Consider the following 25,496-nt stretch of genomic DNA (forward strand, 5'->3'; position numbering starts at 1 on the left):
CCTTAATTTAAGGGTTTGATTCATCAAGCTTCTCTGCTAAAGCAATGCAGCTTTATAAGGGAAGCGTGAGTTAAGGTTTCAATCCTCTTTGCTCTAAAAGATACTTAACAGCATAATAACCTTTAAAGAAGAACATTTCTTTGTTACAGCTGATACAAATCCTGCGCGGGCACAGGATGTCTGCGGGGGACCATTAGAAGCCCCGGGTAAGTTCAACTCATTTTCCCCCGACCCCCTACAGTGTCCCTTTAAGATTGCAATGCAACACCAAGATGGTATACATATTCTTGCTTTGCTGAGGTAACAAAGATTGCTGATGATCTATACCCTTGTATTCCTGCATTTGCCAAAGAAAAGTCTTTAAATGCTTGTGACATCTGTTGTCCGCGTTGGGAAATATCTGTTAGACTGTGAAATGTCAAGTCACTAAGGGCCCTTTTCCACTGGGATAGTGACGTGAATCCGGCTACCTCGCTGCGTTGCATCACTTCCGCTGATGGCCGCATCACTTCCGCATCTCCTGATGTGAAAGTGACTGGACAAGACTGCGAGCGGATATGCGAGAATCTGCAGCATGCTGCACATTCTCAGATCGCTCCGCGCACAATGGACACTGTTCCATTGCGGTGCATTGGGTTCAGGACACCTACGGTGGGATGCGGCTATGTGTCCGCATTGCATCCTCCAACCCCCCCCCCCCTACAGTACTCCTTTAACCACTTTACCACCAGCGGTGCGTGTATCTACACCCCTTTTGACACCTTTTCCCCACCAGGGGCGTAGATGCACGCACCCTCTGCCGCTTCCGCCGCTGATTGCGCTCCCGCTCACTCGTAAACGCGCTCCCGCGCCCGTGCTTGCCGCCAAATGCTCGCCTGGAGATCAATGAACGGGAAAACTGTTCCCGTTCATTTATCTAACTCCCCGCAGCAATGATCGGCAAGCTTCCGTGAGAAGCTGCGCGATCATTGTGAAAAAAGTTTCCCAGCCTCATTGTACTTCCTGTAAGCGTACTTCCTACGCTTACAGGACCCATTCACAAAAAAATTACTGTTGCCATCTTGTGGCCAAATAGTAAAGTTACACCCAAAAACATTTTTCATATATAAATACATAGTCTTACACTATAAATTAACTCATTACCTCCCACACTCCCCAAGTTTTTTTTTTTTGGTAATAAAAAGAAAAAAAATTACAATTAAAAAAAAATACATACATAGTTACCTTAGGGACTGAACTCTTTAAATATTTATGTCAAGAGGGCATAACACTTGTTACTTTATAAACTATGGGCTTGTAATTATGGATGCTGAAAAAATGCACCTTTATTTCCAAATACAATATTGGCGCCAAACATTGTGATAGGGTCATAATTTAAACGGTTTTATAACCAGGACTAGGGATGGTCGGAAATGCCAATTTCCGATTCTGCGGTCATTCCGCCATTGCCAAATACCGATTCTGCTTTCCGCTACCAATTTCCGCATTCCAATGCGGAATTTCCGCCGGAAATCGTGGAAATTCCAGCCGACTTTAACATCGATTTTCTCAAAAACTATTAGGTCTTTTTGAAAACTTTTTTTGCATCTTGTTCAGAAGATTCTGTTTAATAAACCCTGAAAATTTGGTGTTTCTAGGACTTACGGGGGCTTTGCTATTAACCGCTAAAGTCGGCGGATTTTTACTGTAATGTAAATGCAGAAAATAGGCAGAAGCAGATTTTCTGCATTTTACATTACAGTAAAAATCCGCCGACTTTAGCGGTTAATAGCAAAGCCCCTGTAAGTCCTAGAAACACCAAGTGTTCAGGGTTTATTAAACTGAATCTTGTGAACAAGATGCAAAAAAAGTTTTTAAAAAGACCTTATAGCTTTTGAGAAAATCGATGTTAAAGTCGGGCGGAATTTCCACGATTTCCGGCGGAAATTTCAGCGATTTCCGGCGGAAATACGCCTAAGGCACTTGCATTACCGATTTCCGCATTCCGATGCGGAAATGCAATTTCCAATCGGAATTTTGGAAATTGCATTTCCGCGGAATCCGAATGAGCATCCCTAACTGGGACAAATGGGCAAATACATTTCATGGATTTTAATTACAGTAGCATGCATTATTTAAAAACTATAATGGCCGAAAACTGAAAAATGATTTTTTTTCCCCACATTTTTCCTATTTTCCCATTAAAACACATTTAGAATAAAATAATTCTTGGCATAATGTCCCACCTAAAGAAAGCCTAATTGGTGGCGGAAAAAAACAAGATATAGTTCATTTCATTGTGATAAGTAATGATAAAGTTATAGACGAATGAATGGAAGGAGCGCTGAAAGGTGAAAATTGCTCGGGTGCTGAAGGGGTAAAACCGCTCAGTTGTGAAGTGTTTAAAGGAATCCTCAGCCAAATTATAAAAAAGCTGATTTACTTACCTGGGGCTTTCTCTGCAGCTAACTGCTCTCCGCCACCAGCCTGGCGTCGCCGCACGGTGCAGAGGACGACCTCGAGGTTGTCCTTACTATGCCTGCGTGAAGCTCCGCTGTCAATGAAGGCCACGTTGTATGCAGCGTACTGCGCAGGCGCAGTCATTCTGTGCCTGCGCAGTAAGCCGCAGACAACGTGGCCTTGATTGACAGTGTTGCTCACGCAGGTGTAGTAGAGAACGCCTGGAGAGACACCGTGCGGGGACCCCGGGCCAGCGGTGGAGAGCGGAGCTGCGGCGTGGGACATGTCAGCTGCAAGGAGCTGGAGAAAGCCCCAGGTAAGTAAATCGGCTTTTTTTATAATTTGGCTGATGATTCCTTTAAAAAGAGAAACTCCGACCAAGAATTGAACTTTCTCCCAATCAGTAGCTGATACCCTCTTTTACATGATAAATCTATTCCTTTTCACAAACAGACCATCAGGGGGCGCTGTATGACTGATATTGTGGTGAAACCCCTCCCACAAGAAACTCTGAGGACCGTGGTACTCCTGGCAGTTTCCTGTCTGTGAACCTTGCTGCATTGTGGGAAATAGCTGTTTACAGGTGTTTCCAACTGCCAAAACAGCATACAGCAGCTACATCACCTGCCAGCAGTAAAGATGCCACCATGTGATAAATGTCAGAATGTAAATCAGGGAGAGGAAAGATTTTACAGTGGGTGAGCACTGACTAAATCATTTATACATAATTATTGTAAAAATGAAGCACTTTTTTTATAACATTATTTTCACTGGAGTTCCTCTTAAAGTCAGTCCTATTAACATCCTTGCCGGTTATCCCGAGCTGAGCTCAGGGTAACTCTCGCAGGAGGATTGCTCTGGCCCTGCTGGGCCGATTTTCGCAAATTTTTTCTTTCCCTACACGCAGCTAGCACTTTGCTAGCTGCGCGTAGTACGCGAACGTCGCCGCTACCCGCCGATTCGTCGCTACCCGCCAAGCCGCCCCCCCCCAAACCCCTGCGCAGCCTGGCCAATCAGTGCCAGGCAGCGCTGAGGGGTGGATCGGGATTCCCTCTGACATCCATGACGTCGGTGACGTCATCCTGCCCCGTCGCCATGGCGACGGGGGGAGCCTTGCTGGAAATCCCATTCTGAACAGGATTTCCTCTTTGCAAAGATCGACGGCGGCGATCAAAGCAGGAAGGGGGATGCCGCTCGTCAGCAGCTATCATGTAGCTAGCGCTAAGCTAGCTACATGAATTAAAAAAAAAATTCAAAAAGTGCTGCGCCGCCCCCTTGACGAGATAATTGGAACGGCAAGGGGGTTAACTGGCTCAGGTTCCTCTTAGGAACAGTTTAAATTACGTTACCCTACAAGAAACTACAGCATAAGTAGAAGCTGAAGTAAAGATGGAGTGAAGAGAAGATGGCGTCCCTGCAAATTGTGCGCCTCTATTATAAGCAGAAAACCCTCCAGCTTACCAAGGGTTACACCTTGACATCACCCTGTGAGCGTGGGCCAGCTGTACATTTCATTCTAAGCTGTCTATTGGCTGTCAGGAGCATGTGATGTGCAGAGGGCTTAGTGCACATGCACCGGAACATAGAACCAAAATGGGCGCTTCCGCTGACTTGTACCCTCCATTCCAGGAATCCATGTGTCTTGGAATTGAGGCGAGTTGGTTTATATTTTGCTAGCCCCAGAGCTGGGCTGTCTACACATGTGAGCAGATAAAGCCGTGTTTGAGCTTTACTGCCAAGTAAAATATCCCACTAAAAGCCTAGAGAGTTATTTCTCTCTAGAGCACAGGTGTGGAACTCCAGGCCTGGAGGGCCAGATCCATGCCAGTGTTTAGGAGGGACTGAGAAAGAAAGGAATGTGTTCTAGCTGATGGACCGCACCTTTCCTGATTCAGACCCATCAATTCATTTGAGCTGTGTCAAAAATATGTTAGGACCCCGGCCCTTGAGGGACCAGTTTGACCCGCCTGCTGTAGAATGTCTCTTAAAGAGACACTGAAGCAAAAAATAAATAAATTATGATGTAATGAATTATATGTGTAGTACCGATAATTACTAGAACATTAGTAGCAAGAAAATATTCTCATATTTTTATTTTCAGTTACATTGGGCTTGATTCATAAAAGAGTGCTAACTGTTAGCACGGCCGTTTTCGCGCGAATTTTCGCATTGCGCGCGTTTGCAAATTTTTGCGCGAAAATGATATCGATTTTGCAAGAACATTCACATTTGCGCGTGAAAACGTTATCGTTTCGTGCAAAAATTCGCGATCGTGCGCAATGCAAAAATTCGCGCGAAAACGGCCGTGCTAACAGTTAGCACTCTTTTGTGAATCAAGCCCCTAGTGTTTTTTATAACATTGCATCAATCTCTAATATTTGCAGTTTGCACACTACTCAGCATTCTAAATGATTTTACAAAGCAGGCCAATGAACTTTCTATCTGTCCTCTGCAGAAAAAAAAACATTACAGTGACTGACACTTGAGATAAGACAGAGCTCTCTGCGACTTTGAAAGTCGTGGAGCTCAATGACACTTTTACATAGATAACTGGAGTTTCTTAACTCTACCTGTACTGGAAACAATATTAGGCTTATGTCTCTGCTCAGAATGTTTTACTTCTTAGCTGTACTACACATACAAATCATTATATCACATTATTTTTTTTTCGCTTCAGTGTCTCTTTAACCATTTCTGCCGCTGGGACACGAGCCTCACATCTGCAGCGGCAGCTGATACAGCCGCAGGGACGCGATAGTCATAGCTTGGGGGGCTATGTTGCTGGCAAAAGGGGGGATTGGCTGCAGGGGACAAATGTGCCCAATCCGTTCTCGTCCGCTGAGAGTAAACACTGTTTTTGTTAAAAAACTGTGTTTATTCTTAGACGAGCCACCGCGCTTCCTCACGCCGCTGATTTCCACCGCTTATTGCTGCCAATTGTTAGATTTATGAATGGGAACAAAGTTCCCATTCATTAATCTCCCCGCAGGCCACCGTGATCGCAGGCATCCATTGATGCTTGCGTCACTTCCCTAGTTACAATGTGACAACACATTGCTTCCTGTAGCGTACGTATTGTGCGCTAATAGGAAGTTCTCAATGGGGAAATCTTGTGGCCAAATAGTAAAATTACACCTACGGTGTTTAGGGAATAAAAATAGTTTACTATGTGTGTCAAGAGGGCATATTATTATTAATTTATGGGCTAAAAATTAGTGATGGTTGTAAAACTGAAAAAAATGCACCTTTATTTCCAAATAAAATATTGTCACCATACATTATACTAGGGATATAATTTTAATGTTGCGATAACCGGGACGGATGGGCAAATAAAATGTGTGGATTTTAACTACAGTAGCATGTATTCTTTTAAAACTATATGGCTGAAAACTGAGAAATAGTGATTTTTTTCCACTTTTTTCTTATTATTCATGTTAAAATGCATTTAGGATAAAATAATTCTAAACATAATGTACCACCCAAAGAAAGCCTAATTGGTGGTGGAAAAAAAACAAGGTATAGATCATTTCCTTGAAAGTAGTGATAAAGTTATTGGGGAATGAAAGGGAGAAGCGCTGAAATGTGAAAATTCCTCTCATCCGTAAGGTGAAAAATACCCGTGGGCTGAAATGGTTAAAGGAAAATTCTGTATGGATCTCAGACTAAACTATGGTTTCTAATGTAAATAGGGGATTTTATATTGCAAGAATCTGAACCATATGATCGCTTTGTACAGATATGTGGTGGTAAGTTTTCACTTTCCTTATTATCACCAGCGTGATGTTAGTGAATTGTGGCCATTGTCATGTGTGGGAACCTGATATGTAAACATGTTCTGAGGTGGGCATGCTATCTGCTGTTTTTATCTAATGGACATGTTGGCAGCATGTATTAAATGGTGCATGGTTTATATCAAATGACATGTGTTATAGTTGATAAAATATAATAAACATAACTGCAAATTCTATACTGTGAGGACAGGCAGGAAATGCATTTGATGGGCTCAGTTCAAGTAAAAAGTACATGGAAAGTATAGAACTTTAATATTGTAGCATTTGATATGTGTGTCCTTGTTTGTATGGTGGAAGGATGCACAGGTTTCCAAAGGTTTTCACATTAATCAAATGTCAGGCTTTGGAAATAAGAAACTTAATTTGAAATTCAAAGATATAAAGAATGTGTCAGTGGGGAAATTCCACATATGCATCAGTTTTCAAAAATGTTGTATAAAATAAATGGCTTCCAGCCTAGCAGAAACACAGAGGCCTGAACCACGCTGTAATGATCTGCTCTGTTGTCTGCACAGGCAGACAGCTTTTTGACCATTTTGTAGCTCTGAGCATTGCAGGTCCCTGGAAAGGAGACCTGTCTTCACTCTGCAACTTGCTGAGCTGCTGTTCTGGGGAGGAATTTGCATCCACTTGTCATGCAAATTGCTTAGCTGCTTCCTCTGATGGTTTGCAGTATAAAAACCATTTCTTCCCAGAATTCCTGGCTGGTCATGATGGTTTGTTCCTGCTGACTTACCTGGAGTCTCAGCCTTTGCTAATCGTTTGTTAATATTATCTTAGAGTAATTCCTTGGGAGTGCACTAGGCATTCCTTCTAGCGAAGTCAGGTTGTATTATCTGTTTGCCTTCTACTGTCTATCTGTTGCGGTTGTCTTGTCGCCAGCGGCAGTCGACAGGAAATCGTTCTGTCTGTTGGGATCGCATTCGCCCTAGCGATAGTGGTGGTGGTTCCTTCTGTATTCTGCCTTAGGGGTGCTAACCAGAGCAGCGGTTGCTACTGCTAGCCCCATCTGTCTGTCTGGATCGCAATTCGCCCTAGCGGTAGTGGCGGTGGTTCCTTCTGTACTGTGTCTGAGAGTGTAGGCCAGAGCTGCAGTTGCTGCTGGCTACTCCTTTTCTCTGTCTTGTCTGGTACGAACGCTTGCTGTAGGCTCGGTGAGGTAACCGTTTAGCAAGCATTCGCGTTCTCTATTTTCGTGTTTGTGTTACATTGGTTAATTAGGGTGGCACGCTTATCACTGGGCGTCTAACGCGTGGTGATCGTGTCTTTAACGCGTTCGCTGTTGCGAATGAGTGCGGAGTTCGCGTTTAGCTAGCGTTTGTTATTTTCTTTGACGTTCTGATCATTGTTATTTGCTATGTTTTTCTTGCTACACTTGTACTCTGTCTGATTCGGTCTTGTGTCACTATTGGCAATTGCCACTCTTGCGATTGCGTTCCCACTTCGTTTCCGCTGTTGTGTGTTCACCGTCGCTGGGTGGCGACTAGATTGGTGGACACACATACATTCTGTTTCTGTGCTCTCTCTTTCTTTAAGGGCTATCTTGCCCTGCATTGCTTCAATTTGTACAATTCCCATCTGGCATCTGTGGTAGGGCAGAGGCTGTGTTCCTCTGCACTCCACAGCTCCATCTGCCGGCGGGAATTTCCCTCTACAGGTGCTTTGCACCAAAGCTGGGTTCCATTAAATTACACACTTTTGGAGGATTTCCGCAGTGTCAGCACACATCTTGTGCGCTGACCACGGAAATAATTCCGCAATCGTTACACACGCTTGAAGAGACTCCTCCCACATGAGATTCAATTGAAGAAGCAGAGATAGAGAAGGTATATGCATATGTTCTGGTGCCTGATTTCATGATTTATTTTTCAGTATATTACATTTTATTACATAATATTTTGATGACATTTTTATAATATTAATTTTGAATATAGATACAGTGTTTCAGCATGTTTCTATGAATGCAACTATAAGTTCACTCTGAAACAGAACAAGAACAGCTCCCATGCAAAGTCAGGGATTCAGAAATGTATACGCCACAGTATAATTTCAAAATACAACTTTATTTGATGCCTACAATCAATAAAAACACTTAAAAGGCATGGCCATTATGTCTCCATATCTTAAATAAGATATTTAAATAGGGAAGTTATCAATACACCTACAGACATCATTAGTGATCAACAAGAGGCAATGTGGGGGTTCTGACATATGCTGGCCCAACACAAATGTATCCCCGATGTGATTGTTCTATTATAAGCCACTGAGGAAGTCGTCTTAAGAGCCATGAAATGCGCAACATGTCAAGTTCACATGTACTTTATTGTGATTGGAACATATATTGATGTTTTTACAGAATCTGTTGGAATTGCTATTGCCCAACCTCTTTCTGTAGGAAAATTAATACATACTACATTTTTTGCAGTGGCTGGATAGTGTAATGGTTATAGGACAACTGAAGTGAGAAGAATATGGAGGCGTGGCATATTTATTTCCTTTTAAGCAATACCAGTTACCTGGCAGTTACCCTGGTTATGCCCTTTGGGTTATGTAATGCTCCTGCAGTTTTTCAGCATTTTGTTAATGATGTTTTTCGTGAGTTCCTGGGTAAATTTATGGTGGTGTATTTAGATGATATCTTGATCTTTTCTTACGCATTATCTGAACATCGTGACCAAATTGAGAGAGAATCGATTGTATGCTAAGCTGTAGGAAGGCATTTTTAAGGTCAATCAAGTCACATTTGTGGGGTATGTAATCTCTGATACCAGTTTGACCATGGATCAGGAGAAGTTCAAAGCTGTATTAGAGTGGCCTCAGCCAAACAGCTTTAGAGCCCTGCAACGTTTTTTGGCATTTGCCAATTGTTATAGGAAATGTATTAGTAATTTCTCTGGCAAAGTTGCTCTTCTCACAGATCTTACTAAAAAAAGGGGCTGACCCATCTAATTGGAGTCCTGAGGCTGTTGCGGCTTTTGAGAAATTAAAACAGGCCTTCTGTTCAGCTCCTATTTTGGTTCACTAAGACATTAAAAAATTGTTCATTGTCGACGTTGACGCATCTAAGGTGGGAGTTGGGGCTGTTAGGTCCTGAGTGTCTACACCCATGTGCGCTTTTCTCTTGGAAATTCTCTCCTGCTGAGAGAGAAATGATGATATTGGGAACAGAGAGATATTAGCTATTAAAATAGCTCTAGAAGGATGGAGAAATTGGTTGGAAAGTGCAGAAAATCCAATGACAATTTTGTGACAATTTACATCGATCATAAAAATCTTAAGTACATTAAGAATGTTAAGCGGTTGAATTCACACACAAGCCCGTTGGGCATTATTTCTTTCTAGGTTTCATTTTCGAATCACTTATAAACCTGGTTCAAAAAACATTAAGGCCGATGCCTTGTCAAAGATGTTTTCTGAAAGAAAATAATAGTATGGATCCTGTATCCATAATTCCTAGGAAGTGTATCATTTCTGTTTGTAAATTGTCTCCTGACCTTTCCAACCAGTTGCTCAAAGCTCATATCACACTGATAGGTGATGAAGTCTAGCGTACTAGTACAATTCACAGATAGTAGTGAGACAGGCGTAGTCAGGGTCAGGTCGTGATTGATGACAAGAGCAGAGATAGAAGTACAAGGTCGCTGGGCAATAGCGTAATCAATTAACAGGCATGGTCATACACATAATTCAGATGTCAGTCGTATTGGAAGGATCAGGCAGTAGTGGAGTCGGCCAGGCCGAGTCAAACACGTAAATCAGATAGCAGTGGCACAGAAGGACTAAACAAGAGCGAGGTCTAGAGGCAGGCAAGGGTCGGTACACAGAATAATATACAATAAGAGATGTTACAATAAATATTACTAATATGACTGACTGACTAGAGTACATATACAGTGGTGTGAAAAACTATGTTCCTGATTTCTTATTCTTTTGCATGTTTGTCACACTTAAATGTTTCTGCTCATCAAAAACCATTAACTATTAGTCAAAGATAACATAATTGAACACAAAATGCAGTTTTACATGATGGTTTTTATTATTTAGTGAGAAAAAAAACCCTCCAAATCTACATGGCCCTGTGTGAAAAAGTGATTGCCCCCCTTGTTACAAAAATAACTTAACTGTGGTTTATCACACCTGAGTTCAATTTCTGTAGTCACCCCCAGGCCTGATTACTGCCACATCTGTTTCAATCAAGAAATCACTTAAATAGGAGCTATCTGACACAGAGAAGTAGACCAAAAGCACCTCAAAAGCCAGACATCATGCCAAGATCCAAAGAAATTCAGGAACAAATGAGAACAAAAGTACTGTAGTGTACTGTAAGAATAAGAAATCAGGAGGGGGGCAAATAGTTTTTCACACCACTGTATATCATGCAGAAGCGCAATATATGAAATGTAGCTCTCAATTTATCACTATCTAGACCAAGAACCGACGAACTGATAAGTATCAAGGCCAGTGAGCAAATGAATGCCCTGGCCTTAAATACATAAAGGATGATCCCAGAAAACCACTCCCAGAATTGACAGCACCTCCTGTAAGATGATGTCAGCTGGTGACATCACCAATGACACCAATCAGACCCGCCTCCTTAGCCTATAAGGTCCATTTGGTCTTGCATGCGTGGATTCACGTGGATTCAACGACTCAGAGGTGCTTGGGGATGCCGCTTGAAGATGTCAGTGCACGGACACCTCCAGAGATGCCATGGGAACCGCCGCTGGAAGGTAAGGTTGTTACATTAGTTTATGTAGGCCTACGCGTGCAAACCGCCGCGTTGGACGCGGAATCAGCCGCCTTGCTCTGAGCGCACGCGGCGGCTTTTCCGCGTTTTCTCACAATATCCCTTCCAATCCACCAAATACTGCAAGGAACCACAAATTTTCCTAGAGTCAAGAATTCTCTCTATTTCATATTCAGGTTCACCCTCTACCTCGACAGGTGGGGGAGGAGCTGAAGATGACATTGTGTTAGCAGCTGGTTTCAAAAGAGAGACATGAAAATAATTGACTCCATTGATGGATTGAGGTAATGTCACCCAATACACGACATCATTAATTTTCTCTTGAATGGGATAGGGACCAATAAATCTAGGACCTAATTTCACAGAAGGTTAACATAAAGGAATATTACAGGTAGAAACTGACACAAGGTCTCCCGTGGAAAATTTAAATTCAGGTGAACGTCGGGCATCGGCATAGAATTTCTGACGGAAAACAGCATTCTGCAAAGTTTGCTGAACCTGAGGCCAAATCTGCTGGTTGTGAGTACTCCAATCCTCCAAAGCCGGAAAAGGAGGAGAGGATGGAAAGAAAGTGAATTTAGGATTTTGACCAGTGACAATCCAAAAAGGTGATAATTTGGTAGATGAATTAGGCAGGTTGTTGAAAGCAAATTCAGCAAATGGTAAATAATCTAACCATGACTCCTGACAATCTTACACAAAACAACGGAGGTACTGCTCCAAAGATTGATTAGTCCTCTCTGTTTGTCCATTGGTTTCAGGGTGAAAACCGGAAGAAAAGAACAGATTGATACCCAGGAGATTACTGAAAGGCACAAACTGGACCCCCCGGTCTGACACTATTCCATGTAGGCGGAATACATGAATTATGAACAACTTGGCCAGTTCTTGAGTTGAGGGAAGACCAGAGAGAGGTACAAAATGTGCCATCTTGCTGAAACCATCAATAATGACCCAAATTACTGTTTTACCCACAGAGGAGGGAAAGTCCGCCACAAAATCCATTGATAGATGAGATCAAGGTCTTGATGGGATAGGTAATGGCATAAGATGACTTCGGGGGGCAGCCCGAGACACCCTATTTCTGGCACAAGTGGCACAGGCTGCCACAAATGCTTTACAGTCCTTGTTTATAGAAGGCCACCATACATGACGAGAAAGGAGCTCTAAGGTTTTGGTTTCCCCAGGATGCCCTGCCATTTTGGACTCATGGAATACCTGAAGTATTTGGAGACAAAGATGCAAAGGTACATAATCAACATTAGGAGGCTTCTCAGGAGGGCTGTCTTGTTGAAAAGACTGCAGAGAATCATACAAATCAGGAAACTTGAGTGTGGGTGGCAGCCAGAAGACAATGTGCGGGTACAATATTTTTAGGAGATACAACCTGGGATGTTTCAGGATCAAAGGTTCTAGATAAGGCATCAGTCTTTAAATTCTTGGACCCGGGTTTGTACGTGATCACAGAATTGAATCGGGAAAAGAATAGTGCCCATCGTTCCTGCCTGGGATTAAGCCTTTTAGCCCCAGCAATATATTCCAGATTTTTGTGATCTGTGTAAACTGTAATCAGATGAATTGCTCCCTCCAGCCAGTGCCTCCACTCCTCGAAATCCATCTTAACAGCCAAAAGTTCTCGGTTCCCAATATCGTAATGGTGTTCTGCAGGAGATAATTTCTTGGAGAAGAAGGCACATGGATGTAACTGTTCAGGACGTCCGGAAAACTGTGAGAGTATGGCTCCCACCCCCAACTCAGAAGTATCAACCTCTACAATGAAAGGTAAATTTACATCAGGGTGGGTGAGGATAGGAGCAGAGCAGAAGGCTGTTTTGAGGTCAGAAAAAGCCTTATAAGCCTGTGAGGACCAATTGACAGGGTCTGCATCCTTTTTAGTTAAGTCAGTTAGAGGGGCAGCCAGAGAGGAAAGTTTTTTTTTATAAATCTACAATAATAATTGGCAAAGCCTATGAACCGTTGAATGGCCTTGAGGCCTTTGGGTGGTGGCCAGTCCAACACTGCTGACAGTATTTTTTCATCCATAGACAACCCTGTGTCTGAAATGACATAACCCAAGAATGGAACTTGTGTGACTTCAAACAGACATTTTTCAAATTTGGCAAACAAGGAATTATCTCTCAATTTCTGTATTACAAATCTTACATGACCCCGATGCTCAGACAAAGAATTAGAGTATATCAGAATGTCATCCAAGTAAACGACCACAAATCTACCCAATACATCTCTGAACACATCATTCACGAAATCTTGGAAGACAGCTGGTGCATTACACAGGCCAAAGGGCATCACCAGGTATTCATAGTGACCATCTTGGGTGTTAAAGGCTGTCTTCCACTCGTCCCCCTGGTATATTCTGATCAAGTTGTAAGCACCTTGTAAATCTAATTTAGAAAAGACTCTGGCTCCTGACACCTGGGAGAAAAGATCCTCGATCAGAGGTAAAGGGTATCGATTTTTACGGTGATTTTGTTTAGCAAAGTTTCCACAAAGAAAAAAACGGCGCCGGCTGGTGAGGTGGATGGTCTAATAAACCCTTTCTCAAGATTCTCCTTGATATATTCTTTCATTGCTAGTTTTTCAGGACCCGTGAGGTTATACAGATTACCGCGTGGGGGCATGGTACCAGGTAACAAGTCAATGGGACAGTCATAAGGTCTATGCGGTGGTAATTTGTCAGCTGATTGAGGAGTGAAAACATCGGAAAAGTCTAAGTATGGTTGTGGTAAGTCAATCTGTTTGACCCCTAAACTTAAAAGAGGAACACCCCTTAAACATATGTCCTGACAGTGATATGACAAGCTAGTAAGTTGCCCTGAACACCAATATATGTGGGGGTTATGACCCTGCAACCAAGGTAGGCCTAATACCAAAGGACTGGATGGCATCCTGAGCAAATAGAACTGGATCTTTTCAAGATGCAAAGCCCCAACCTGTAATGAAACTTCAGACATAATAGAAATTGGTTGCTTAGTCTGTAAAGGAGGGTCATCAATAGTTGTGACGTACAGCTTGTTCTGCAAAGAGATGGCAGGAATACCTAAATTGGCGGTGAAAGTGGTATCAATAAAATTACCTGAAGCGCCAGAATCAATAAAAGCTTCAGAGTGGAATGACTTATCGCCCCAATGTATGGTAACTGGCAACAGAATTATTTTTATTTTGAGGGGAAGTACTGGCTCGCCCAAGTGAAGTTCCCCAACTTCACCTAGGCGCTGGAGTTTTCCGGAGCCTTCTTTGCAGAACATGTCTGCGCAAAATGACCCTTCTCACCATAACACATACAAAGCCCCTCCCGTTTTCTTCTGAATTTCTCAGCAGGTGAAAGTCTGGAGAAGCCTAGTTGCATGGGTTCTTCACTAGTAGAAGAGCTACCCGACCGGAGTTTCCCTGAGGCAGAATAGACTTTACCCTGACATCTATGTCTAATCCGTCTGTAAACCTTTATGGCCAGGGAGATAGCATCTTCCAGATTCCTAGGCTCAGGATGGCCCACTAGCACATCATTCATAGAATCAGCTAAGCCGAAGAGAAATTGGTCTAAGAGTGCTGCCCCATTTGACGGAAACAGACCATCTCCTAAACTCAGCCGCATACTCCTCATCAGTTTGCCTACGCTGACATAGGTCTCGCAATTTACGAGTAGCTGTGGCTGAAATATCGGGATCAGCATATATAGTTGCCATGGCATAAAAAAAACTTTCAACAGAGGTGAGAGCTACATGATCGGGATTTAACCCATAGGCCCAGGTTTGGGAGTCACCCTGTAGTAAGGTCTTGATCAGAGTAATCTTCTGGGATTCTGTTCCAGAAGATCTAGACCTGACCACAAAGTATGACATACATCGATTACGAAAATTACTAAGATAAGATCGTGAACCCAAGAATTTCTCTGGTAACGGCATTTTGCATTCTGACTGGGGCTATTTATGATGGGGGGTTTTCTGTATATATCTTTGTAAATATGTGGTGTTTGGTTCGTTAAGCCACTGTATATATGTATTATGCACTTTCTGATGAAGCCTTTGGGTGAAACATGCTCATGTTAAAGTCCATGTACAGCACCGCGCACTAATTTCTCTATGTAATACCCACCCATCATATATGGGATTGCAGGGGGACTAGACTTTAGGTGTCCACACCATTCTGTTCTGACACATTGAACAGTGGGTAGTGTTCAACCAGTCCTCACTGCACATCCATGTACATTGTGGAGGCACCAGTCTAGCTGGGGGATAGCTACACCTGGAACTGGCAGTAGTTTCCTGTGTCCAGGGGGATAAGCAACGACCCCCCCAATCTGACGTGGTGAAAAATTTGATACCCCCACAAGAGAGTATCCACAACAGTGGAACCTCAACTTTTACTACTATGTTATGTAGCTATAAATTAAAGTTATACGCTTTTAGAGTTGTACCCATAGGGCTATGTCCTTCTGGACTTGAGTGTTTGCAACAATTTATTCCCTGGTACTCATTGTATTCGGTTAGTGTATGGTCAACGGCATTTTAGGCTCTATGATAGGTGGAATAGGAGCCGGTGGAGTAGTCTGCTGATTATTGACATTAGCAGCAATATTCATCTGAGTAAGTGTGTTAGACAGCTGAGTCAACTGTGTTTGCTGAGTGGCAACTTGCTCAGTGAGGTGATTGACAGCACCTGCGAGTGACAAAATCTGGTCTCGATACTCCTCCATTTCTGGGCCTTGATAATATCGCGCTGATACGTGATGAGTTCTAGCGTACTAGTACAATTCACAGATAGCAGTGAGACAGGCGTAGTCAGGGTCAGGTCGTGATCGATCACAAGAGCAGAGATAGAAGTACAAGGTCGCTAGGCAATATCATAGTCAAATAACAGGCAGGGTCATACACATAAGTTAGATGTCAGTCGTATTGGAAGGATCAGGCAGTAGCGGAGTCAGGGCCAGGCCGAGTCAAACACGTAAATCAGATGGCAGTGGTACAGGAGGACTAAACAAGAGCGAGGTCTAGAGGCAGGCAAGGGTCGGTACACAGAATAATATACAATATGAGATGTTACAATATATATTACGATATGATAATATTATAAATGTATAATACTACAAAATAATATGACTGACTGACTAGAGTACATATATATTGCGCAGAAGCGCAATATATGAAATGTAGCTCTCAATTTCTCATTATCTAGGCCAAGAACCGGCGAACTGATTAGTATCAAGGCCAGTGAGCAAATGAATGCCCTGGCCTTAAATACACAAAGGATGATCCCAGAAAACCACTCCCAGAATTAACAGCACCTCCTGTAAGAGGATGTCAGCTGGTGACATCACCTCTGACACCAATCAGACCCGCCTCCTTAGCCTATAAGGTCTGTTTGGTCTCGCGCGCGTCTGTCTGGACACACTGCGCATGCGTGCGCTTGGATTCACCGCCGCAGAGGTGCTGGGGATGCCGTTGGAAGATGTCAGCGCACGGACACCGCCAGAGACGCTGTGGGAACCGCCGCTGGAAGGTAAGATTGTTACAGCTCAAGACCAGGCTCCAAAAGATAAACCCCCTTGGAAAATGTTTATTCTTGATGATTTACGTGAAAAGGTTATTAAATAATTTCATGCAGACAAGTCTGTAGGTCATCCTGGGGTTAAAAAAAAACATTGAGCTTCTCAGGAGGGATGTTTGGTGGCCCTCTCTTAGTAAAGATGTGGAAACCTTTGTGAAATCATATTCTGTTTGTGCTCAAAGTAAGGTGACACGTTCTGCACCTCAGGCTACTTTGTTGCCTTTGCCCATTCCTGAAAAGCCCTTGTCTCATGTTTCCATGGATTTTGTGGTTGATCTTCCAGTTTCCCAGCGTAAAACTGTCATTTGGGTAGTAGTGGACAGATTTAGTAAAATGTCACACTTTGTACCTGTTCCTAAACTGCCTTCAGCCAAAGAGTTAGCCCAGATTTTCGTTGAAAATATTTTCAAAGACCATCTACACAGAAGAAAAGAGAAGTCTATCTGGGCCTACAATTTGATAACAATGTACAAATACTCGGATCTCTGATGAAGAAAATAGTCTTTATTAAAGCCAGCAATATAATTAATAACAATTAAAACATCTAGATCTCTCGGGTAGTGCCAATTATAATCGGCATTTTACTCCCGCCGTATAGACAATATTAGATAAAATCAACAATAATATATAATCAATCACTGGTCAGATGAGATGCCACTACTGAATAGATGCTATCAAAAAGTGCATAGTATCGTCACCATAAATATAAAGTGTCTAGTGCCGTGATTTGATCCTGGAAAAAAGAGAAAAAGCTGTGTGCATTACCACGTCCACACAAAACGTGCGTGCGTGTGCATACACACATATATGTGCAAATAGCTAATGTGCAAAATGACAGCTATGCAAAAAATCACATGTATCCCAATAAAATTATACACACGTGAAACAATATGCAAAATACAAAATACAAAAAATGCCTGAATAACAAACCAATGTGTCCAATCCTTGCACATACAGGCCACCGCCCCACGGATGGTGTGCTATTCTGGATTTCCCATTGGATTACCCATTGCTATTCTGGATTTCCCATTGGATTACCCATTGCTATTCTGGATTTCCCATTGGATTGCCCATTGCTATTCTGGATTTCCCATTGGATTGCCCATTGCTATTCTGGATTTCCCATTGGATTACCCATTGCTATTCTGGATTTCCCATTGGATTACCCATTGCTATTCTGGATTTCCCATTGGATTACCCATTGCTATTCTGGATTTCCCATTGGATTACCCATTGCTATTCTGGATTTCCCATTGGATTACCCATTGCTATTCTGGATTTCCCAATGGATTACCCATTGCTATTCTGGATTTCCCAATGGATTACCCATTGCTATTCTGGATTTCCCATTGGATTACCCATTGCTATTCTGGATTTCCCATTGGATTACCCATTGCTATTCTGGATTTCCCATTGGATTACCCATTGCTATTCTGGATTTCCCAATGGATTACCCATTGCTATTCTGGATTTCCCAATGGATTACCCATTGCTATTCTGGATTTCCCATTGGATTACCCATTGCTATTCTGGATTTCCCATTGGATTACCCATTGCTATTCTGGATTTCCCATTGGATTACCCATTGCTATTCTGGATTTCCCATTGGATTACCCATTGCTATTCTGGATTTCCCAATGGATTACCCATTGCTATTCTGGATTTCCCAATGGATTACCCATTGCTATTCTGGATTTCCCATTGGATTACCCATTGCTATTCTGGATTTCCCTGATTGCTGCCTGGATCGATCCTTGCTCATTTAAAGAACTATTCTTATGAACTCTGCTTGGACCGACTCGGATTGTACTGACCACGTCTTCTGTAAAGTGTATAACTACCTACAACCTATCTACCAGCAGCCTGTCATTCCCTTGGTTCATTGATGTATTTCATGCACTACCGGAGACATGAGTGCGCATTATAGCGCAGGTGGCTTTATTTTTATGAAAGGTTTTACGCTACGGTTGTTTTTATTGCATATGGCAAGCATCTGGGATTACAATTAAAAGTGATCTTGAAGATATAAAGAGCCAGTGAGGTTATTCTTGAAAAAACGCCTATATCCTCCTGAGTCTGAGATGGCCATCATCTGGTGAGCATATTATATATCGGAGTGTGGAGCCAGCTTGAAAACCCGAGTGATTCACTGTCGCTGGGAGGGGAGAACTAAGTGGAAATAACAGTATTACACTATGTACATTGTTTTTTCCTCCTAGATTCTGATCAGAAAGTGGTGTAGTCAATGTCAGGACATGCCAGCATATTACATCCTGGCAACCAGCATGTAATATGCTGGCAACATCCTGACAGAGAGTCATGTGATGCCCTATTGCCATGGAGACGACGCTGGAATCGGAGCTAGTGAGTTTTCCCGCTTGCCGTCCGCCCACGACTCTGCAGGGAGGGAGGGGGGAAGAAGGGGAGAAATTAAAGGAATGTGGACACGGTCTGCAGCATGCGGAAAAAGTTTGCCCAGCCCTGCTTTAGAGCAAGGGGGTACATTCCCTTCGGGAACACCAACGCCACCGCAATGTCATGATCATCCACGCCCCCTCCAGGCACACTGAGAAGAATGAAGAGCTGGGGGGTGATCTGGGGAATTTTGAGTGACATCTTACACAGACATTAGCATACACCACAAAAGGATAAGAGAAAAGTTACCATTGTGGGACATAGGCCTCGATTCATCAAGACTTATCGAATTCGGTATTTTACTGAACTGTTGTTAACCAATTCGAAAAGTTGATTTCAGGATTCATCAAAGTTATGTACAGCTGTTAGCAAGCATTCGGTAATAATTCGGTAATCATTCGTTAGTGATGTGATAAAACGGAAGAAAGTGCAATTCATGAAAGTGAAAGTGGGCGTGGTTTAGCGTTATATTTAGGATTAGTTATCTCCTTCACTGCTCTGTCGTCATTCCTGTCAGATCATTGCTGACAGAGAAGATGGAGCCATTTGAAGTGGTTCTTTATCAGCTGAGAGTGATTCGAAGGCGCAGAAGGGCAAGAATAAGGTCTAGAACCATATCAATCTGTAAGAGAATAGATTTATTTGCTATAACAGGACATCTGCATTTCTCTTGAATCATCTTGTAAGAGAACACAGGCAGTGCCGGGGTTAACTAAATTGCTAGATGCACTATATTTTTTTTTTTAGAAAAGGCTCCTATCAAGCCGCAGCTGGCAAAATTGTGGGAGTGTCCCAAGCCACTTCCAGAATCCTGGTCCAGGTGTAAAGCCCTATTCAGAGTGTTGCTACGTAGTGTTCAAAGGACCGCCTTTTACCCACAATTCCATGGGAATCTTATGGCCTTGTGTTAAATTACCGCTGTAAAATGGATATATCGGCACGTTACCGAATGGTTACCAAATTGTTATCGATGTTTTATCGAATTCACACCGAATGCGGAAAAACCTTGATGAATACAACTAGAAATCGATAAACTTTAAATTCGGTAATTTAACAAACTGGAAAAAGTTATCCCAAAGACAATGATGAATCGAGGCCATAGACCTATTTAAAGCGGATCTGAGATGATAAACTAATTATAACAAGTAACTTGTCTATATATGTTATCTAAAGTTTAGATCGATTACACAGCAAACCTGTCTGCAAACAGCGTCAACAGTATATGATGATTTATTCCTGTGATACAACAAGGGCAGCCATGTTCTGTTTGTCATCATTACAGGCAAGCTGCTCTGCATCTCCAGTCCTCAGCATGTGAAAAAATCACTCCCTTCTCCCCTCCGCCTCTGAAATCTCTGGCTAGTAACCTCCTCCTCCTCGCGCTTCCATGGGTGGGAGTGTTTTGCACACACACAGTTCATAAAACTTATAAGTGCACATGCCCGGGCCACACATGTGCAGTAGCTGACTCGGTGACAGGGCTGAATCGGTGGGACACAGGCAACAAAATGCAGCGGACTAGGAGGACAGTGAGGGACATAAAGGACTACAGGGGGTTGGAAGAAGCAACAGGTACGATAAACTGAACACACCTTTGCATCACTTAAAGGGGAACTTCAGCCTAAACAAACATACTGTTATTAAGTTACATTAGTTATGTTAATTAGAATAGATGGGTAATATAATCTTTTACCCACCCTGTTTTAAAAGAACAGGCAAATGTTTGTGATTCATGGGGGCTGCCATCTTTGTCATGGGGGACAGCCATCTTTTTGGTTGAAAGGAGGTGACAGTGAGCATGAGACACAGTTCCAACTGTCCTGATAACCCCTCCCAGCTGCACACACTAGGCTTCAAATGTCAAATTCAAAATGTAAAATGCACAGCATTAGGGGAAAAATGCCCGGGCAGTTTTATTCTATGCAGCTAAAAATAAGAGAAACAAAGTTCTGATGCTGTGAAACTGTTAAAGAAACACCAGGCCTTTTCAGTGCTGCTGAGTCGATTTTTAGTCTGGAGGTTCACTTTAAAGTAAACCGGTATGGAAAAGAAGTGCCCCTAGGGGTACTTACCTCAGGAGGAGGAAGGCTCTGGATCTTAAAGAGGCTCCTCCCATCTCCAGCAGAGGGGATCCAATGCTGGGCCCCCCTAAAGATCTCCTTGTCTTCGCTTGGTGGGGTTCACACATGCTCTCTAGCAGCTCTCCGCTGGGACTCTGGCAGAAATAGCTGAGCCCGATCGGGTCAGCTCTACAACGCCGGTGCAGACGCCTTGCACCTGAGGAGTAGAGCAGACCCGGTCGGGCTCAGCTATTTCCACTGGAGCCTGAGTGGAGAGACACTAGTATGCATGGGGGCTGGCACCACTAGATTACTGATGTTAGGAGGACAGGGGAAGCCTCATTAACCATTTCAGCCCACTGGGATTCTTCATCTTATGCATCGGAGCAATTTTCACCTCCCATTCATTCGCTAATAACTTTATCACTACTTATCACAATTTAATGATCTATATCTTGTTTTTTCAGCCACTAATTAGGCTTTCTGTGGGTGGTACATTTTGCTAAGAGCCACTTTACTGTAAATGCATTTTAACAGGATTAATAAGAAAAAAATGGAAAAAATTAATTATTTCTCAGTTTTCGGCCGTTATAGCTTTAAAATAATCCACGCTACCATAGTTAAAACCTATGTATTTTATTTGCCCGTATGTCTCGGTTATTATACCATTTAAATTTGGTCCCTATCACAATGTATGGCGCCAATATTTTATTTGGAAATAAAGGTGCATTGTTTCCGTTTTGTGCCCATCACTATTTACAAGTTTATAATTTAAAAAAATGTTTGTAGTATACCCCCTTCAAAAGCATATTTAAAAATTTCAGACCCTTAGATAACTATTTGTCTTTTTTTTTTATTTATATATTTTTTTTTCCATTAAAAATTTTATTTGGTGAATATTTTGGTGTGGGACATAAATAGCTAATTTTTTATGTTAGTATGTGTGTAAATTGTAATATAAAAAATGTGTAGATGTAGTTTTACTATTTGGCCACAAGATGGCCACCTTCGTTTTTTGGTTTCCCTCCTTGTACTTCTCGCTAAGCGGAAGTACAAGGGAGATGCGGAAATTCTTCTGGGCAGAAGAACTGAAGCCTCACGGGTGAGCGCTTCGGTTTTTCTGCAGGGGAAAAGGATCGGTGATCGGGAACCATGTTCCCTTTCACTGATCCCAGGGCTACCGGGGGACACCACGGGGAGGCGGGGGCGCCTGTGGTCGCGGGCGGGAGCGCGCCGAAGCGCGACACCACATCAGAGCAGCCGCCTGGACGTGAGCTTCACCTCCGGGCGGCAGAAATGGTTAAAGGATACCCGAGGTGACATGTGACATGATGAGATAGACATGTGTATGTACAGTGTCTAGCACACAAATAACTATGCTATGTTCCTTTTCTTTCTTTCTCTGCCTGAAAGAGTTAAATATCAGGTATGTAAGTGGCCGACTCAGTCCTAAATCAGACAGAATTTCTTATCAGTGAGGGTCAGACTGTAGTCACTTCCTAACTATAAAACACTTTCCTAGCAGAAAATGGCTTCTGAGAGCAGGAAAGAGATAAAAATTGTCAATATAGTATGAGACTGAACAGAGGCGCCAAAAGTATAAAAACAGTATTTAAAATATTAAAAATTGCTTTGGAGGCAGTGGTGGACTTACCTCCCTCAAGCAGACACAGGAAACTGTGTATTTCAACAAAAAGTAAATTTATTGGTACACTCCAGGGCATTGCTTACAACGCGTTTCGCAGGTCTACATCCGCTTCTTCAGGCAGTAGAGGCAGGAGTACACTGATAGGGACAAAAGGCACGCATTTGGTATGTGATTTCGACACAACATAATAAACATGCAATCAATTTCTTTGTTTGGATATATATATTTTGGGGAGAAGGTAACTATTTGTGAAAGGGAATGAGGGGAGCTGCTGGGTGAAAAAAGATTTATTTGGCATAGGAAAATTGTGTAAAATATGATACATTATAATAGTATGTGCAACGTATATTATAGACCTGTATAGGAAGATGGGAGGAGCTTAGAGGGAGGAGGTGGAGTGGAGAGGTTGAATAAATATAGGGAGGTTCTGAGTAGTGGAGAGAAGAGTGTGATACATAGTGCTAAGGGGAGGATCCTGTAGAGTGTACAAGTTGTATGGAGAATAGTTGGGTGGGTATGGACATTATAAATGTATACAATGCAAAGTGGGTAGGTTAGATGTAGAATGGTTTGGTGGGTATGGACATTATAAGGGGCTATAGGCAAAAGTAAAAAGGCAGATAAAAAACACTAAGGGGAAACATAGAACTTACCAGCACAGTGTCAGAGTCACACCTGGCGCCTTTGTGCCTAGGTGTTACTGACTCGCCGCTTATGTATTGTAAGGAACGCCCTTAATTGCTTGATTTCTGGCTGGGCGGGCGTTTTTTTGCCATGTCAGCCGCGTCCGCATTGTAGGCGGCCATTGAGACGCGTCATCAAAAAGCGCCGGTGCGTTGCCATGGCGCCGTGTGTCAGGCTAAGTAAGACGCATTGTTGCGTACTTACTTCCGCGTTGGAGAGGGCTGTGGTAATGCGTCATTTCCACCCGGCCGGGAGTATCGGCCGGAACACGGGACACTCACAAGTGCGCATGTGTGGGATTAACATGCACCATATTTGCTGTGGGAATACTTGCCAGCAGGGGCTTTTTAGACGTAGAAGCGGGCACAAGAGGCAGTGGTGTAGCTAAGGAGCTGTGGGCCCCAATGCAAGTTTTACAATGGGGCCCCCCAAGCACTCTATACATAACAATTGATACGGCGCACCAAAACCTGCCAATGGCAAATACAGTGTCAGAGGTGCAAGAAGGGGATGGGGAGCAGTTTGTTAATGATTACCACTATTCAAAGTATCTATAGAAGTGATAATTATGAGCACAGGACCAATAGGAAGCTTATTCTGTAGATGAGGGAGGGCCCTTCGGGGCCCCTCTGGCCCAAGGGCCCTGATGCGGTCGCAACCTCTGCAACCCCTATTGCTACGGCCCTGACAAGAGGATTAAGTTATGTTGTGAAGGTTGATGGCTTTCCTGAAGGGAAAAAAAGGGGTGGCAATTATCTATGAGAATTAGATGTAAGCTGTCTTATTTATATGAAAGAATTGTCTCGTTGTGAGTACAGAGGAGAATTCTTATTCAAGTGTGCTGGTGACATCTACTGGACATTATTGGTACTATGTACTCTTGTTGACATGTGAGGTTCAACACAGCCCAATGCTTATGTAGAAAAAAATCAATAAATGAAGGTTAATGGAATGTAAGCAATAATTAAAAATTGATAAACATCCATATATATATATAAAAAAGAAGAACATCCATATATATAAAAAGATACATCCTATATGAATAAAAGCGACAGACATATATATATATATATATATATAAAAGACAGGCAAATCTAAAAAGCAGTATATATCATGAGAAAAATAAACAGTAAAATAAATTGTGTAAAGACCTTGTGTTATACAAGGAGGTTTTATGCTAAGTTTATATTGGGGATATTGGTCCCAGCTTTATATTTAAAGGTTGTTGTCATAAACATCATGATAAGAGAAATGCAATGAAAATATAGAGAATAACATACGGTTCTACATAATAAACAAATATAAAAATACAAAATATAAATATAAGAAATTAAAATAAAAAAATGCTCAAAACGAAGATGATAAAAGAGGCGACTAAAAGGGTAAAATAAAGCTGATTAGTAGATCTTTTCTAGTTGTAATTTTGTAATGTGGGATTGAAAAGAGGTAGTGGTTAGTACGAACGGGCAGGCTGTGCACCTGGTGTTATTGCAGGGCGCGCATCCAGGTGTATGTTGGTTATTTGTGTCATTGTTAATTGTGGGTGTTTTTAACCAACTTGGTGCTAGAAGACTTTTTAGATTGGGTTCTCTCCTAAAAGTAATGGCAGGAGTAGGTGGAATAATTGGGCGGAGGTATGGGTCATGGAGTAGGATTTCCCATCTTTTTTTCAAAATGGAGTGGATCTGGGGGTGTTAAGCATTAAATTGTGTAATGAATTGAGGGCCATCGGTGGAGGACAGTTGTCTATAGTGGGATGGTGGGTTCGTATTTTTTGTTTTTTTTTGCTTTGAATATGGCGTCCTTGATTATTTTTTTGGGATATTGCCATGCTTTGAATTTACTAGCAAGAATCTCAGATTGTGAGTTGTAATCGGTGATGTCTGTACAATTTTTGTGAATTCCATATACCAATATACCAATAAATTTTTGTTTTGTTGAAATACACAGTTTCCTGTGTCAGCTTGAGGGAGGTAAGTCCACCACTGCCTCCAAAGCAATTTTTAATATTTTAAATACTGTTTTTATACTTTTGGCGCCTCTGTTCAGTCTCATACTACATTATATATCCACCCTTGGTGGAGGGGGATACCCCCTTTTTCTTCTTCACGTCTACAGAGAGCGACTTCTTAGTCCTGAGTGGGGAC

Source organism: Hyperolius riggenbachi, chromosome 1 (genome assembly GCF_040937935.1).
Source record: "Hyperolius riggenbachi isolate aHypRig1 chromosome 1, aHypRig1.pri, whole genome shotgun sequence".
NCBI lineage: Eukaryota > Metazoa > Chordata > Amphibia > Anura > Hyperoliidae > Hyperolius > Hyperolius riggenbachi.